This window comes from Mesoplodon densirostris, chromosome 1 (assembly GCF_025265405.1).
Source record: "Mesoplodon densirostris isolate mMesDen1 chromosome 1, mMesDen1 primary haplotype, whole genome shotgun sequence".
NCBI classification, from domain to species: domain Eukaryota; kingdom Metazoa; phylum Chordata; class Mammalia; order Artiodactyla; family Ziphiidae; genus Mesoplodon; species Mesoplodon densirostris.
The window spans coordinates 31209479-31226338 of NC_082661.1; the positions used below are offsets into that span (position 1 = coordinate 31209479).

General features: G+C 39.5%; 1 protein-coding gene across 5 annotated transcripts in view; it reads right to left on the reverse strand.

The window, feature by feature from the left end:
* Window positions 1–16278, reverse strand: part of R3HCC1L (R3H domain and coiled-coil containing 1 like) — a 73561-nt gene extending 57283 nt beyond the window's left edge. For 2 of the 5 annotated variants that reach the window (XM_060101091.1, XM_060101048.1), the window contains exon 1: window positions 15880–16194. The gene's annotated coding sequence lies outside the window, so the exon portion shown is untranslated. The other 3 variants (XM_060101057.1, XM_060101073.1, XM_060101064.1) reach the window with 3 other exon arrangements.
* Window positions 16279–16860: the final 582 nt, after the last annotated feature.

A 16860-nucleotide genomic window follows, 5' to 3' on the forward strand; every position in this document is an offset into this window, starting at 1 on the left:
ACTAAAAAGAGACATAACAACTGAATACACTTCATAAGCCAGAATTTCCTTCTGCTATAAAACAGGACATTATTGGGACAATGAGTGAAATGTGAAAAAGTCTGTGGACTACATAATAATATTAAATCAATGTTAATTTCCTGATTTTGACAACTGTACTGTGCATTCATACAAGAATGTCCTTGTTTTTAGAAAACGCACTCTGAAGTATTTAAGTATACAAGGGAATAGGTCTGTACCTTACTCTCAAACAGTTCAAGAAACAAATATTGCAGGTTGCGGGGAAGAGACGGAGAAAGGAAATACAGTAAAGTGGCAACATTTGGGGTATCTGGGTAAATTTTTTGTACATTCTTGTAATTTTCTGTAGTGTGAAATAATGTCAACATAAATTAAACAGAAAAAAGATGTTAGCACAGTACGTGGCACATAAATCAAATACATAAATCAAAACAAAGAAAGACACGGGATATGGAAAACAGGATATCCAACACAAGAGAGAAGTGAAGGAATATTGGTGAATGGGAATTCCAGGATGCTAACTGTGAACTAGAAGTAGAATGCAACCATTTCAGATTAAAGCTTTGTGACAGAGACAGGCATGTTGAAGGCAGTCATCCCCAGGCTCTCCGCCATAGTACCATCTTTTTAATACAACACAACTACTAGAGGATGTGCTCCACTCAAGCAAGAGGGTAAATGAAGAATGAAGAAGATAAGAGTTCCAATAATAATGGGAATCATACCCAAAACAGAGAAAAGTCTAAGGATGACAACAAATGAAAATCATCCCAGGAAAAGAGCTGTGCAGCAGGCCCAAACAGTAGGCTCAGACAGGAGGACAAAGAAAGTCTCCAGAAGAGAAATTTCCAAGAATTATTTTAAAAAAGAAAGAAAATTTGAAATGATAGATTACTGTCACTGACCTTGTGGAAAACTGCACTTAGAGGCCACTATTTAAGACACTATAAGCAAATAAAATTTGCCCAGACGTAATAATGTAAATGCAACATTAACTATTTGATTTAACCAAATATTGTAACAGAAACTGGGAGGCCAGGGGAAGAGTAGCAGTGGTGATTGTGGTTTAAGAACAATAAAACTGGGCTTCCCTGGTGGCACAGTGATTAAGAATCTGCCTGCCAAGGCAGGGGACACAGGCTCGAGCCCTGGTCTGGGAAGAACCCACATGTCACGGAGCAACTAAACCTGTGCGTCACAACCACTGTATCTGCACTCTAGAGCCCGTGAGCCACAACTACTGAGCCTGCGTGCCACGACTACTGAAGCCCGCATGCCTAGAGCCCATGCTCCGCAACAAGAGAAGTCACCGCACCGCAACAAAGACCCAATGCAGCCATAAATAAATAAATAAATAAATGTATAAGAACAATAAAACTTTATCATAACAGAAATACAACATATAATGAATAAATTGGTGAATCAAAAGACAGCATTACACACATATTATTTTAAAATATGGAGATTTGTAAATGCCAGAAGGAACAGCTTAAGGAATTGAAAGTGGTTACCTTTAGGGAGAGGACTAGAGAGAGTGGGCAGGAATGACACAGTAACTATTCACTATATTTTGTTATAAACCCTTTTTAAACTACATCTATTTTAAACTATATGTCTGTTGACAAAATATAAATAGCAACATATGAATTTCTTATCTTAAATATATTGTTCATCATTCAAAAATATATAAATAAAACATTTTCAACTGAAAGGGACAAAAATCCTAGGGAAAACATAGTCCCTTTTTTGTTAGAAGACCTTCATATTTCCAACACTAAAAGAACATAAATATACAAAATATGGAAGCTTTAAAAAAAAAAAAACTCTAAAGCAAATAATTACCTATTTAGTGGATAGAGAGAATTCAGTCATGGTAATACTAGGAAGATTGTAGGTCTGACCTTACTTACAAATTCATTAATGATCAGGACAGTGCAAATAACATATTTAATTAAATATGCTCATTTATCTATTTTGGGAAGTATTAACAGCAGTGAGAGAGAGTGGTAATATAAAAGGACAGAGACAGATTAAAAACAGTGGCCCAAAACAACCAAATAGGAGAGTGGATAGAAGGCTAGGTAAAATTAGAAGCTGAAAACAACTAAAGAAAGATATCAGAGGCTTAATTATCATCAATTTTACTGCATGCTCCTGCCATATGAAGAAATTCTGGCAAACACTAATGTTAAGTGAGAAGATATATATATTATATATATAATATATATGTCACGCGTGCATACATATATATACATACCCATAATCTTTTTCGTTATAAGAGACTGATAATACTAATTAAGTAGGGATTCATGAAGGGATTACACCCTAAAAACAAAGTACTGTTGATGCAATTTGATAAGAGTAGTTTCATACTCATAGTTTCGCCAAGTACTGAAACTCGTATCAAGGATTACCAATAATGAATTAAACTATCCTAAAGACAATTAACTCTGTTATCTACCTGATAGTCCTCATCTAGCTACCCTTGGATTATCCTTATTGTTCCTGTTTTTTCTTCCCAGGCACTAACCATTCAAAATAGTTTACATTTCCCAACCTCTCCTGCAGGAAGATGTGGCTATGTGACCAATGGAATAGGAGCAAAAAGTGGTATATATAACTTTTAGGAAGTATCCTTAAAGGGAGGGAGATATGTTCTTCTCTTCCTCCTTTCTGCTGGTTCGAATGTGGATGAAAAGGCTGGAACTCCAATAGCCATCTTAGACCATCAAGTGAATCCATGCACAGTGAAGCAACAACATGACACCATGATAAACTACAACAGTCCTAGACTACTTCTGGAATTCGTGACATCAAGAGAAATGAAATCCATCATGCTTAAGTCTCTGTTATTTGGTTGCAAACAAATCTAATCCTAATTAATATAACCTCTATACTAGTGTACACTCCTTGTTTTCTTTCGTTCTCTAAACCATCTTCCACTGCCCTTCTGCCGGCTCGTTTTCTGCCTCCCACTCCCTTACTATGAATATTCCCCAATATTCCATCCTTGGTCTTTTCTGCTCTTCTCCCACTAAGTTCTAGGTCAAACATTCTAAAAAACCTCATCACGATATGTCTGATCATTTATTTGAGCTCTACTTTTATCTCCAGCTGTCTATCATTCCATTTGTACAAGACATAATTAAACAGGAACACAAGTGATTTTTAAAACAAAAAAGATAAATAGCCAAAGTGGTGGTGGTAGTTGTTGTGATGGTAATAAACAGCTAATATTTACTGAGCTTTTAATACTTGCCAGGCATTGTTCTAAGAGCTAACCCTCACAATAATCCTATGAAGTAGGGCATATTATCACCATCCTCATTTTAAAAATGAGGAAGGCTTCCCTGGTGGTGCAGTGGTTGAGAGTCTGCCTGCCGATGCAGGAGACACGGGTTCGTGCCCCGGTCCGGGAGGATCCCATATGCCGCAGAGTGGCTGGGCCCGTGAGCCATGGCCGCTGAGCCTGTGCGTCCGGAGCCTGTGCTCCGCAATGGGAGAGGCCACAACAGTGAGAGGCCCGTGTACCGCAAAAATCAATCAATCAATCAATCAATCAATAAATATGAGGAAACTTGAGACCCAGACAAGTTAAGTAACTTACTCAATACACAGAACTAATGTACTAAAGAGATCATTCAAATCTAGGCTTCCAGAACCCACCCTCTTAACCAGCGTGCACTAGCACCTTTTCTAAGGATGCTGTCACAGCTTTTTAAGGTTGTCCTCAGCAACGATGACAGTTATTTAAATATCCACCATGGTAATAAATTTCATGCCTCTGCAGATTAACTTTTAGGAACTGTCAAATATCACTTAGAAATAAAAATGGTAAATAAGATGAGTGATCAAGCAAGATAATACTCATGGGCAAAAAAGATATGACCATAAAGTAATGAGACTGGTTTTCTTATATGGTTCTATTGGTTCTGAAAGCAGTTCCAAAAGACAAATTCCAAAGAATATTTATTTGCTAGAATAAATGCATGGTCTTAAAAATGGATTACTTTCAAAGGGACAGCATTCATTTACATTACTAAGTTCTTTATTTTTAAAGCACCAGATTTTTTCAACTACCACTCAAATTATCCAATACCTAAAACTTGTACTAGCAGTTGAACTCATTATCTTTCTCCCTAGACCTATCTGAGATCCTTTCTCAGATAATGTCTTTATCAAGACACCACAATAGGGACTTCCCTGGTGGTCCAGTGGTTGGGACTTCGCCTACCAATGCAGGGGGTGCACCGTTCAATCCCTGGTCAGGTAGCTAGGATCCCGCATGCCTCGAGGCCAAAAAACCAAACATTAAAAAACAGAAGCAGTACTGTAACAAATTCAATAAAGACTTTAAAAATGATCCACATCAAAATAGATTTTTTAAAAAAAGACACCACAATACGCTTGATTTGTCAGGCTCAAAACTTTGAGGTATTCCGACTCTCAGCTTTTCTAACCCCATTCTTATTGCTCTTCCTTCACAAGAGCTGTCATGTTTTCTCTTTCCGTATTATTCCATGACTGTCCTATTGAGATACCCTACAGCCACTCCCTGCTTGAGGTTATCCCACAGAGCTACCAGGACAACCTTTCTCAAATACTGTTTTCGTCATATGACTTTCAACAAAAATACCATCATCTATAGGATCAAATCTAAGTTCTTCAGCCTAGCCTTCAAAGCTTCCCATTAATTTTTCATTACCCCCACAGACATGTAAACCTGACAAATCACATCTCTTTACTACTCATCATCATCAGTAAAATCAAACCTTCCATTTGTGCAATATTGTTAAAATACCCTTTTTGTCTCATTCAGTTCACATATATTGTACTTTTTTGCTTCTAACGTCTCATCACCCTATGTGGAATTTTCTTCTGTCCTCTCAAGTCAATTTGTCATTCTATCATGTCCTTGAAGATCCTCCTCTTCCATGAAGCCCTAATAGCCTCAAATAGATACTGCTATATTTTGCATTCCTCAACATATAGTTCATCTAGTAGAATGGGAAGAATTGCAAAGATTGACCAGACTATGTAACAAAATAGACAGCCCAGAAATAAACCCACACTTATATGGTCAATTAGTCTATGACACTGGAGGCAAGAATACACAATGGGGAAAATATAGTCTCTTTAATAAACAATGTTGGGAAAACTGGACACCCACATGCAAAAGAATATAACTTGACCTCTTTCTTACACCAAATACAAAAATAAATTCAAAATGGATTAAAGTCTTTTTTTTTTTTTTTTGCGGTACGCGGGCCTCTCACTGTTGTGGCCTCTCCCGTTGTGGAGCACAGGCTCCAGACGCGCAGGCTCAGCGGCCACAGCTCACGGGCCCAGCCGCTCCACGGCATGTGGGATCCTCCCAGACCGGGGCACAAACCCGTGTCCCCTGCATCGGCAGGCGGACTCTCAACCACTGCGCCACCAGGGAAGCCCGGATTAAAGTCTTAAATGTAAGACCTGAAACCATAAAGCTGCTAGAAGAAAACACAGGCAGCCTGCTCTCTGACATCAGTCTTAGCAATATTTTTTTGGATCTCTTTCCTTGGTCAAGGGCAACAAAACCAAAAATAAACAAATGGGACTACATCAAACTCAAAAGCTTTTGCAAAGCTTTTGCAAAGCATCAGCAAAATGAAAAGGCAACCTACTGAATGGGAGAAGATATTTGCAAATGATATGTTCGATAAGGAGTTAATATCTAGAATATATGAAGAACTCGTACAACTCAATGTCAAAACTTTAAAAATGGGCAGAGGACCTAAACTGACATTCTTCCAAAGACATACAGTTGGCCAACAGGCACATGAAAAGATGTTCAACACCACTAATCATCAGGGAAATGCAAATCAAAACCACAACGAGATATTACCTCACACCTGTCAGAATAGCCATCATCAAAAAGACAAGAAATAACAAGTGCTGCAAGGATGTGGAGAAAAGGGAAACCTCGTGCACTGTTGGTGGGAATGTAAATTGGTACAACCACTATGGAGCTTCGACAAAAAATTAAAAATAGAACTACCATATGATACAGTAATTCCACTTCTGGGTATTTATACAAGGAAAACAAAAATTCAAATTCAAAAAGGTATATGTACTACAATGTTCACTGCAACCTTATTTACAATAGCCAAGACATGGAAACAACCTAAATGCCCATCAATAGTTGAGTGGATAAAGAACTTGTGGCATTTTTACAATTAAGTATTATTCAGCCATTAAAAAGAATGAAATCTTGCCATTTGTGACAACATGGATGGACATAAAGGGTATTAAGCTAAGTGAAATAAGTCAGACTGAGAAAGACAAATACTGTATGATTTCACTTATATGTGGAATCTAAAAAACAAAACAAATGAACAAACACAACAAAACAGAAACAGGCTCAAAAATATAGAGAACAAACTGGTGGTTGCCAAAAGGGAGAGGGGTGGGGAGTGACAGGTGAAATAGGTGAAGGGGATTAAGATACAAAATTCTAATCATAAAATAAATGTCACAATGATGTAATATACAGCATAGGGAATACAGTCAATAATAATGTAATAACTTTGTATGGTGACAGATAGTAGCTAGACTTATTGTCATGATCATTTTGTAATGTATAAAACTGTCAAGGCACTATGTTGTACACCTGAAACTAACATAATATTGTTAGTCAATTAAAAAAAATTTTGACCAAGGACTTCTTTTGTATGAGTGATTTTCCAAGGAGGGGGTTAACTTTCATCAGATTGTTGCACCAAATACCTTGAAAAGTTCATTTGACGGCTGACACAATGGAAGCCCAGAGATAACCTATAACTTGCCCCAGTTTTCAGCGTGGCAGTGGCAATGCCAGAAGTTGAACCTGTCGCCTAAGTTCCCACACAAAATGAATACAAATTTTAAGGTCACTGTCCAGTAATATAATTCATGCTCACTCAAGAAACAGACTTAGACACTATTCATAAACATGTTATGTTTTTTAAAAAGCAGAATACAAAATTTATGTACAATAGCAAGAGATTCCAATGTAAGTGTGTATGTGTGTGTGTTGCATTAATATACATACACATAAAATAGAGTGGAAGGAAATAAATCTCAATGTTAACAGTTACTTCCAAGTGGTGAAAATATGGCTGTATTTTCCAAATCCTTGATAATGAGCACATACTGAACTTGTGATAACAGTAATAAGAAAATACTTTAAAAATTAAAACTATCTGACATTATGGAGTTAAAGATAAATTCCTCAACCTTGAACTCAAGTGTCAGAGGCAAAGAAAGTTTTCAGACTACTCAAGGAAACAAACAAGAAGTACAGTACAAAAAAAAAAAAAAAAAAAAAAAAACCACTATGGCAGAAAAGGAAAGAATAGCAATGTCACATTAACAATATTGGTGGTAAAAACCAAGAGCTACATGGCTCCCTGGGCTCGTCAAACTCCAGTACTTACTACATCACTGGCTCTTACACCAGAAGAGTCAAGAGGCCTGGAAATTCTGAATGTATTGAAAGATGGGCACACTGATGCAGAGAACTACCGATCATATAAACACATCAAGACTATTTCTTTTCCTTCTGGGTCTTCTCCTAAAATAAAAATGTGAAATGAAAGCAGAAAAATTCTGAGAAGATTCATATGATAAAAAAGTTTAGAACCACTAAAGGAGGTTAATAAATTTATTTTTCCTAGCACTAGGTTTTTAATTACAGTCCAAAATCCCCTATCCAAAACTCCTGGGGGTCAGACAGGCTTCAGAATTCAGAAAAATTTTGCAGGTTTTTATAAAGGTTGATATGGTACATATTCTATGTGTTACAAAATATTCTAACCAGCGTCTGGGGCAATACTCTGTAATTAAACAAGTTGAAATTTTTGTGGAAAAAAGTATAAATCACTATACTACATATGATAAATAAAGACTACAAATAGCCTTATATCAGTGCAGACTGGCTTTTGCTGCCAACTGAGGTTGCTACAAACTTCTTAAAAACTTTCCATCTTCACAACAGTTTGAATTTAGGAACCATGGGTAAGAAATTATGGAATTCTAACTGATTACATCTGAAAGGTGAGATTATAGGTTTATTTTGTTTCTTTCCTGATTTTCCAAATTTTCTTCAGTATATTATTTATATGTAACTGATTATTTACAAAATAAGACTCCACTGAATTTTTTTTTTTTTTTTTTTTGTGGTACGCAGGGCTCTCACTGTTGTGGCCTCTCCCGTTGCGGAGCACAGGCTCCGGAAACGCAGGCTCAGCGGCCACGGCTCACGGGTCCAGCCGCTCTGTGGCATGTGGGATCTTCCCGGACCGGGGCACGATCCCACGTCCCCTGCATCGGCAGGCGGACTCTCAACCACTGCACCACCAGGGAAGCCCTCCATTGAATTTTAAAAAGGGATGGAACAAAGTATAGAAACTCACCAACTTGCAAGCTGGGTTAAAAAAGGAAATAAGATTTTGTTCAGAGTCTAAAAGTCAAGGAAGTAACTTGAAATAGCTTTGAGTTTAAAAGCCTTTAAAAGTTTAGTGTAAGTTTTTTAACTAAACACAATTAACATTACTAATATGCAATAGGATACTTAGTAACATTCAGAAAGTGATGTTTTATTAACTCATTTTTTAACTTACTATTTTTCAGTCCAGTAACTGCTTGTGACCAACTGTCTTTCCCAAAGATGGCACCTATCCCCCACTTCCATTACCTCCAATGTTTTTCTTACAAGGTTGACTCTGACACTCCTCCTGTGAGAAGTGGGTTCAGTGTAACCACTGCTCTCTCCTTGAACATGGCAAGCTTGTGTCACTATGTGACTTCCAAGTCCAGGAAACAAAAGGCAACACAGCTTCCACTTGGTTCTCTTGGGATGCTTACTCTTAGAAAACAGCCACCACCATGCTGTGAAGATGCCCAATTAGTCTATGTGGAGAGACCATATGTAGGTGTTTCAGGGGACAGTCAACTTCAATCATGAGGCACGTGAGTGGAGAAGGCTCCAGATTCTAGCTTCCAGCCACAAAATTACCACCAGCTTTCAAGCCTTTCTAGCTAAGGTTCGAGCCGTCTCCACACTGCCCTGTCTGAATTCTGGCAGAATCCATAGCATAATAAAATGCTGTTTTATTGATACATCACTAAATTTCAGAGTGGCTTGCTATATAACGAAAGCTAACCGGAAAAAGCACCCCTTTCCTAGTTCAGTAACTTCATATTAAACACACACACACACACAGCCTAAAATCAAGCTTTTCTCAACATTAAGGAAGATCCAGTCTGCCAATGAGAAACTGGACAGAACTATTTAACTATTTAAATAGGAAAGTTTCTAATTAGAGAACTTAACAATTCATCTCAAATATATTCTGAGTACTTACTATAGGTAAGACACTTGGTTAGTCTAAAACACAAATATGAATAACAGATAGCCTAGTTATTCATCTAACCTAGGGAGGTAGGAAATAAAAATAGGTATACAAATACTATAGTTTATGGAAGTACCTAAGTGCCAAAATAGGAATATAAAGTTAACTCCACCACAAATAGTTAATTTTAAAATGATTTTGGGGACTTCCCTGGGGCACAGTGGTTAAGAATCCACCTGCCAATGCAGGGAACACGGGTTCAAGCCCTGGTCCGGGAAGATCCCACATGCCACAGAGCAACTAAGCCTGTGTGCCACAACTACTGAGCCCGCATGCCACAACTACTGAGCCCGCGTGCCACAACTACTGAAGCCCGTGCGCCTAGAGACCGTGCTCTGCAACGAGAAGCCACCACAATGAGAAGCCCGCAACAAAGAGTAGCCCCTGCTTGCCACAACTAGAGAAAGCCCACACGCAGCAATGAAGACCCAACGAAGCCAAAAATTAATTGATTAATTAATTAATTAATCAATTTATTTTTTAAAAATGATTTTGGACTTATAAACAGCTTTTTGGTTCTGTTAGGAAAGAGGAAGAGCTTTAATAAATACCTAAAAAAAAAGACTGTAAGTAAACATGAAAAATGCAGGCCTCATTATGTGTTGCTTAGATTGCGAGATTATGAGTTTGGTTGTTCTTTAAATTTTTCTGTATCTCCCAAGTTTTCTACAGTAAGCATATATTAGATATTTTTAAGAAAAAATATTTCTAAAAAAGAAAATAATCATTTTATTTCATTTTAAAAAATGTGTTTAAACTATACTATGAAGGGGTCAAGTAAGTAGTCAACAAGTCTGTAACAAAAGTTGGCTTGGTGTTTATATGTTTAATATGCAAAATAAAGTTAGTGTTTAAGGGAAAATTTTAGTGTGATAAAAACTGCATAAACATGTTATTTGATTTACTATTAATATCTGCATTTCTTCCCTTTCCTGGCTAATTACAAATGTCTACAAGATCTCCCCAAATAACAGTCAAAAACTAACTCAATAAGCTCCCATCTCTTGGTCATGCCCTCCTGGTTGTTCCCCCTCACAGTCTTTCTCCAGCTCCCTCCCTGCATCCACCTGTCATTTCTAAGTCAGCCCTTCTCTCTACATCTCTGATTACCCTTCTTTCTAACTCTAAATGCCTCGGTCTGACTATCCCTCTGTGTTTCCAATGTCCCCTCTCTATCTCTGACTGACCCTCACTCTCTGCCTTTGGTGTGTGTGTATTCCTCTTTCTATCTCTCCCTAAGTGACCCACCCCAGAGTGTGTGTTTTCCCCTCTCAGACTCTGCCTTTCTATAAGTCTCTCCCCTATAGTTACCCCATTTCCAAGAAATTCTTGTTAACTTTTCCCTCTAATCTTTATAAATAAGCAGGCTTGATATTATTAACTCTATTTTACAGATGATAAGGAAAAACAAACAGGATTATTGGTATAAATTTGAGAGGTGAAGATTTAAATCCAAGTGCTTCCCTTCTTTCTTTAATACTCTTCTGGTATTCCATGGCAAAGAACTTGAAACAGCCCAGATGCAAGCCAGTATTAACACTACACATATTTTTTCCTAAGAGGCAAACCTGATATTAAGGAGCACCACACACCATTTGCCCATATTTTTGCCTCTTCACCAGGTTAAACAGTCATGAACTGTCAGCCACTTGCCCATTCCAGAAATCCACTATCATCATATGCACAGGTTAACCCGTGTTATTTGGGAACCTCAGAATACTAGACACCAGAACCTGTATTTCCAACGGTGCTTCTCTGCTTGTCTGTTTTTATTCCTCGTCCCAAACCAGCCATGTTTGACTTTAAAAAATAAAAAGATACAAGAGGGACAATAGATAGTAATGAAACTGAAGAGCAAATTTGAAGAATGAAAAACTAGACAGAAGGCTAGCACGAGATTCTGAAAAATACACACCACAAACTGGGAGCAACGGGTCCATGTTTTACTGAGAGGAGAAAATCCTCTTCAAATGCAGGCTTACCGCTGCAAAGCAATACCCTATAACTTCTCTCCTATCTAAACCTCTGACAACTGGAATTTCTCTGTAATTCAATAAGCTCTTAGGAGTTACCCCAGCTTCATCCATCCTACTGGGCTCATTAACAGAAAACTCTAAATGTTTTTCCCCACTAGGTAAGAGCACATTTTCGGTAGGTGGCATAGTAGAAGTAGGGTTCTCTTTCAAGACATGAAAAGCCTAGTTCCATTTCTTCTCACTTCTCCTGTGGGTGGGAAGCCTGAACCCAATACAATTCAACAACTAAAAGAAACGTCTAAATTATAGTTCAGGTTAGTGATTGTCAAAGATCATCCTACAGGTCACCAGTTTTATACATAGTGTGAGGGCTAGTCTTGTATTATAGGTTTATAATTAAAAATCTATACTTTTACTTCTGGCACTAGTTCATTTACTTCTATTATGTCTAATGAGTGCACAAGTGCCAAATCAACAATATACCAGTCTTATCATTCATTCTGGTGAGATATTTTGTGAACACTGAGCTTATGGAGCTAATGAGGACAGGGTCACAGATTCAAAAATATTAGCCAATTAATTTTGCTGTTTTTCAGGGTTCAATGGTCACAGTCAACAAACTTAACCTTGACTAACAAAAAAATACAGTGATCATGTGAAACATTTTGGGAATGAATATATATGTATCACCAAAATTCATGACTATAAGAAAAAATATAATAATAAAATTAAATATAGTAATAATAATAATACCATCTTTCACTAAGCCTGAAAATGGGTCTACCTTCCAAAAACTCAAGTAAAAACTAATCAAGAAAATGTTTAAGGGCCTCCCTGGTGGCGCAGTGGTTAAGAGTCCGCCTGCCGATGCAGGGGATACGGGTTCGTGCCCCGGTCTGGGAGGATCCCATATGCCGCGGAGCGGCTGGGCCCGTGAGCCATGGCCGCTGGGCCTGCGCATCCGGAGCCTGTGCTCCGCAACGGGAGAGGCCACAACAGTGAGAGGCCCGCATACCGCAAAAAGAAAAAAAAAAAAAAAAAGAAAATGTTTAAAACATAAAGGAAAAAATAACACATTATAGCAAATTAGATTTTAATGGAAATGACTCTCTACTGTCATAGTTTATACACACGTCTGTAGTAAAAAAAAAAATAGTTATCTCGCTGATTCTTAACTATATAAGTCAGGATGAAACTGGCAAAGCGGAGCCAGGGAAAACCACATCAAAAAAGACAGTAAAGGAAACATTTGCACCTGCAGACATCTTGTAGTCAACACAGCATCTGAAGGAATGAAAAGTAAACATTTCAATTCTTAACTCTAAGACTTTGCTTTGACCAACACATCAGTTTTCTCTATTAGGCATTCCTCCTTGGTTTCTCTGAACTCTCACTCCTTGCAGATACACACACACCAGTGCCACCATCAGCACCTGTCACTAAGTGTTTCTACTTTCAAAAATGAGAGTCACCAAATCTTCTGGACACTACCCACTAGACTGAACTTTTACAGTCAAATACTCTGGCTTTAAAAAAAAAAAGAAAGGTGGGGAGGATGGGGAACCAACAAAAAATGCTCTATAAAACTCTGTCCTACATAAATCACAGAAAGATCATTTTGATCCACCTCCTAGAGTAATGGAAATAAAAACAAAAATAAACAAATGGGACCTAATGAAACTTTTGCACAGCAAAGGAAACCATAAACAAGACACAAAGACAACCCTCAGAATGGGAGAAGATATTTTCAAATGAAGCAACTGACAAAGGATTAATCTCCAAAATACACAAGCAGCTCATGCAGCTCAATATCAAAAAAACAAACAACCCAATCCAAAAATGGGCGGAAGACCTAAATAGACATTTCTCCAAAGACACACAGGTTGCCAACAAACACATGGAAAGATGCTCAACATCACTAATCATTAGAGAAATGCAAATCAAAACTACAATGAGGTATCACCTCACAGCAGTGAGAATGGCCAGCGTCAAAAAATCTACAAATAAATGCTGGAGAGGGTGTGGAGAAAAAGGAACACTCCTGCATGGTTGGTGGGAATGTAAATTGATACAGCCACTACGGAGAACAGTATGGAGGTTCCTTAAACAACTAAAAATAGAACTACCATATGACCCAGCAATCCCACTACTGGGCATATACCATGAGAAAACCATAATTCAAAAAGAGTCATGTACCGCAATGTTCACTGCAGCTCTATTTACCATAGCCAGGACATGGAAGCAACCTAAGTGTCCATCGACAGATGAATGGATAAAGAAGATGTGGCACATATATACAATGGAATATTAATCAGCCATAAAAAGAAACAAAACTGAGTTATTTGTAGTGAGGCGGATGGACCTAGAGTCTGTCATACAAAGTGAATAAGTCAGAAAGAGAAAAACAAATACCGTATGCTAACACATGTATATGGAATCTAAAAAAACAGTACTGATGAACCTAAGGGCAGGGCAGGAATAAAGACGCAGATGTAGAGAACGGACTTGAGGACAAGGTGGGGGTGGGAGCTAGGACAAAGTGAGAGAGTGATTTGGACATACATACACTACCAAATGTAAAACAGATAGCTAGTGGGAAGCAGCCACACAGCACAGGGAGATCAGCTCGATGCTTTGTGACCACCTAGAGGGGTGGGATAGGGAGGGTGGGAGGCAGGTTCAAGAGGGAGGGGATATGGGGATATACGTATATGTATAGCTGATTCACTTAGTTGTACAGCAGAAACACAACATTGTAAAGCAATTATACTCCAATAAAGATTTAAAAAAAAACCTCTGTCCTAGTAAATAGTCAATATCTAAGTCATAAACACAGAGAATTGTTCTGCTACAAGCTCCAATGTACAGACAGAAAACTGCATTCTTACTATGGGTTATAAATGAAGCACCAGTCCAACAGCACACCCCAACAACAAGAGCATTCTGGAAACCTCTAAAAGTAAAAAATAGCCTAATATAATCTTCAGATAAAATGCAATTGCTTTAAAAAAATTAAAAAAAAAAACCCTGCAATCTGAGCACTTCTATTTACAGCGTTTTTTTTAAGTTTATGAGTTAAGGATAACTATCCTCATTTTACAAACAACAACAAAAAAGAAATGGAATCTCAAGAAAATACTTTACCTAAAATTATCACCGTCATTTTTTACCATCATCATAGTCATCAGTTACAACAGCAACAAAATAATGAGCACGTACTCACTCCAACACTACTTTATATTCACATCTCATTTAATGCCTATAGACAGACACCTTGTGAGTTAAATGCTATCATCTCCATTTTAGAAATTTGTAGACAGGCTTAGAGAGGAGAAATAATTTGCCAAAAGTCATAAACTAGAAGTCACAGCACCGGGATTTGAACTCAAATTTGTTCAACTTTGTATATTCAACTAAGTCACTGTACTGCCATCCTCTTTGTTTTTAGAACCACATTCAGGTATTCTTCAACCAATGATTGCAGAATAAATACAAGATCACCTCATTACTATACCTCCAAACCCACAAATTTGTTTGTAAAATCCTCTCTCTCTACAAGGGGAAAAATAACACAAAAAGCCACCTGCTTGGAGTCTCAGAGCTGAACAGCCAGAATAAAAACTAGACTGGAATACTGGTTGTTTATATTCTGAATTCTAACTATAAGGTAACAGACTCCTAACACATATACCTAGGGTAGGTGAAAATAACCCCAATATTTCTTGTTTCAGCTAGTACACACAGGATAGTGGTATCGTATCAGAATCAGAGCTAGGTTTAGCACAAGCAGTATCTGAAAACGGGGAAGAGACGGCAGACCAGCTGGGGACAGGCATCAGCTTAGCACATGTGAGGAACATTAAGCGCTTTCTGGGATACTCGTACCTGTGTAGAACTGAGGAAAGGACGGTTATAACAAAGCAAGAGGGGAGCGAGAGAGTGTGTGTGTGTGTAGACAGAAAGATAGTGAGCTTGCTGTATTTGAAACGTGCTTTCTCGCACATGTCACTTCTGCTGAACCCCATAACACCGGAAGGCAGGCAGGCCAAAGACGATTAGCCCCATTTTTCGGACTGGGAAAACGAGGCTGCGGTAAATGTGCTACAAAGGATCACAGGTCTAGCAAGTGGCATACCCGAAACTCCTCCCAGGACATCAGATTCCAAATCCCGTGCTTCTTCCCTATTCAACCCTGACAGGAGGCTTTATTGATAAAGAAAACTTTAAAAATCGGACCTGGAGTTTTCCGAGGGCGGCCCAAGAAAACCAGGAAGTACACCCTCTCTACTAGACTGCTCACTCCCAGCCGACAGTCCGGGGCTCCCTGGCAGCGCAGCAGACTCGCTCCAGAGAAATCGCCCGCAGCCCCGGGGTCGTCTCGGGCGGCCCCCGCCGTCCACAGCCCCGTACCCCTGGGGAGAGAAAGGGGTCGCCACGTCCCCGCTCAGTACCTGTTGAAACCAGGAAAGGAACGGCCCCTCCGCAGACAGTAACTGGGGAGAGGGCCCCAAGCGAGCACGCAGCCCTGGGAAGTAAAAAGGGCCTTGAGAAGGTCCCCAGCAACCCAGGGCCCGCAGGGGTCGAAGGGCGGGAGCTTCCCAGTAACCTCCGTCCCAGGAGGGGCCGGCCCCACGCCTCACGTGAAGAGAAAAACACCGGTAACAAACAAAAGGGAAAGAAAGCTTGTGCCAAGTGTGGAGAGAGAAGTGGAAGCGACGAGCCCCAGCCTGGGGTGAGGCGAGAGGGAGGGACAAGGACGCGGAGCGGATCGTTACCGGCGGCACAGTGGCTCCCCGCATACGCCGCCTCCTCAAAGTTCCAGCTCTTCCGCTCGCGCCGTCGGGGCGCGCGCCAGGCCTCGGCTCCGCCCCCCCAGCGCCGCGGGGCCTTCTGGGGGCTGTAGTTTCCGCGAGGCCTGCCTCCGCGGGCCGCCTCCCGGTCACGTGGGAGGAGGAGGCAGTCAAAATGGCGCGAGAGGGCAGGTGTTTGCGCTCCTGTCTGCTCAACCCTTCCCCTGCCTCTTAACTGTAAACGAGCTCAAATCTCCTCACATACAGCTCAATCATACCATCCCTCCTCTTCTTTTCACAGACAAGTTTCTTGAAAAAATTAGTCTAAACTCGCTGTCTCCGCTTCCTTCGTCCTCTACCCGGCGGCTTCTGCCCCCACAGAAAGTGGTCTTGTTGCCATCTCTCATGTCATCTAACTTAAGCTTTAGGCACCATTTGACGCTGTTGGACATTATCACTTATCTTCTGACACTATTTAGATTTTCCTTCTTCCTCTCCGGTCATTCTTCTCAGTCTCCTTCAACTATTCTTTTTCTAACCGGCTTCTTAAATACTAGTGTTCACCAGAATTCTTGGAGAACACTAATATTTAAGCGTCCCTTCATGTCCTACAGGCATCTCAAATGTAGCAATTTCAAAGTG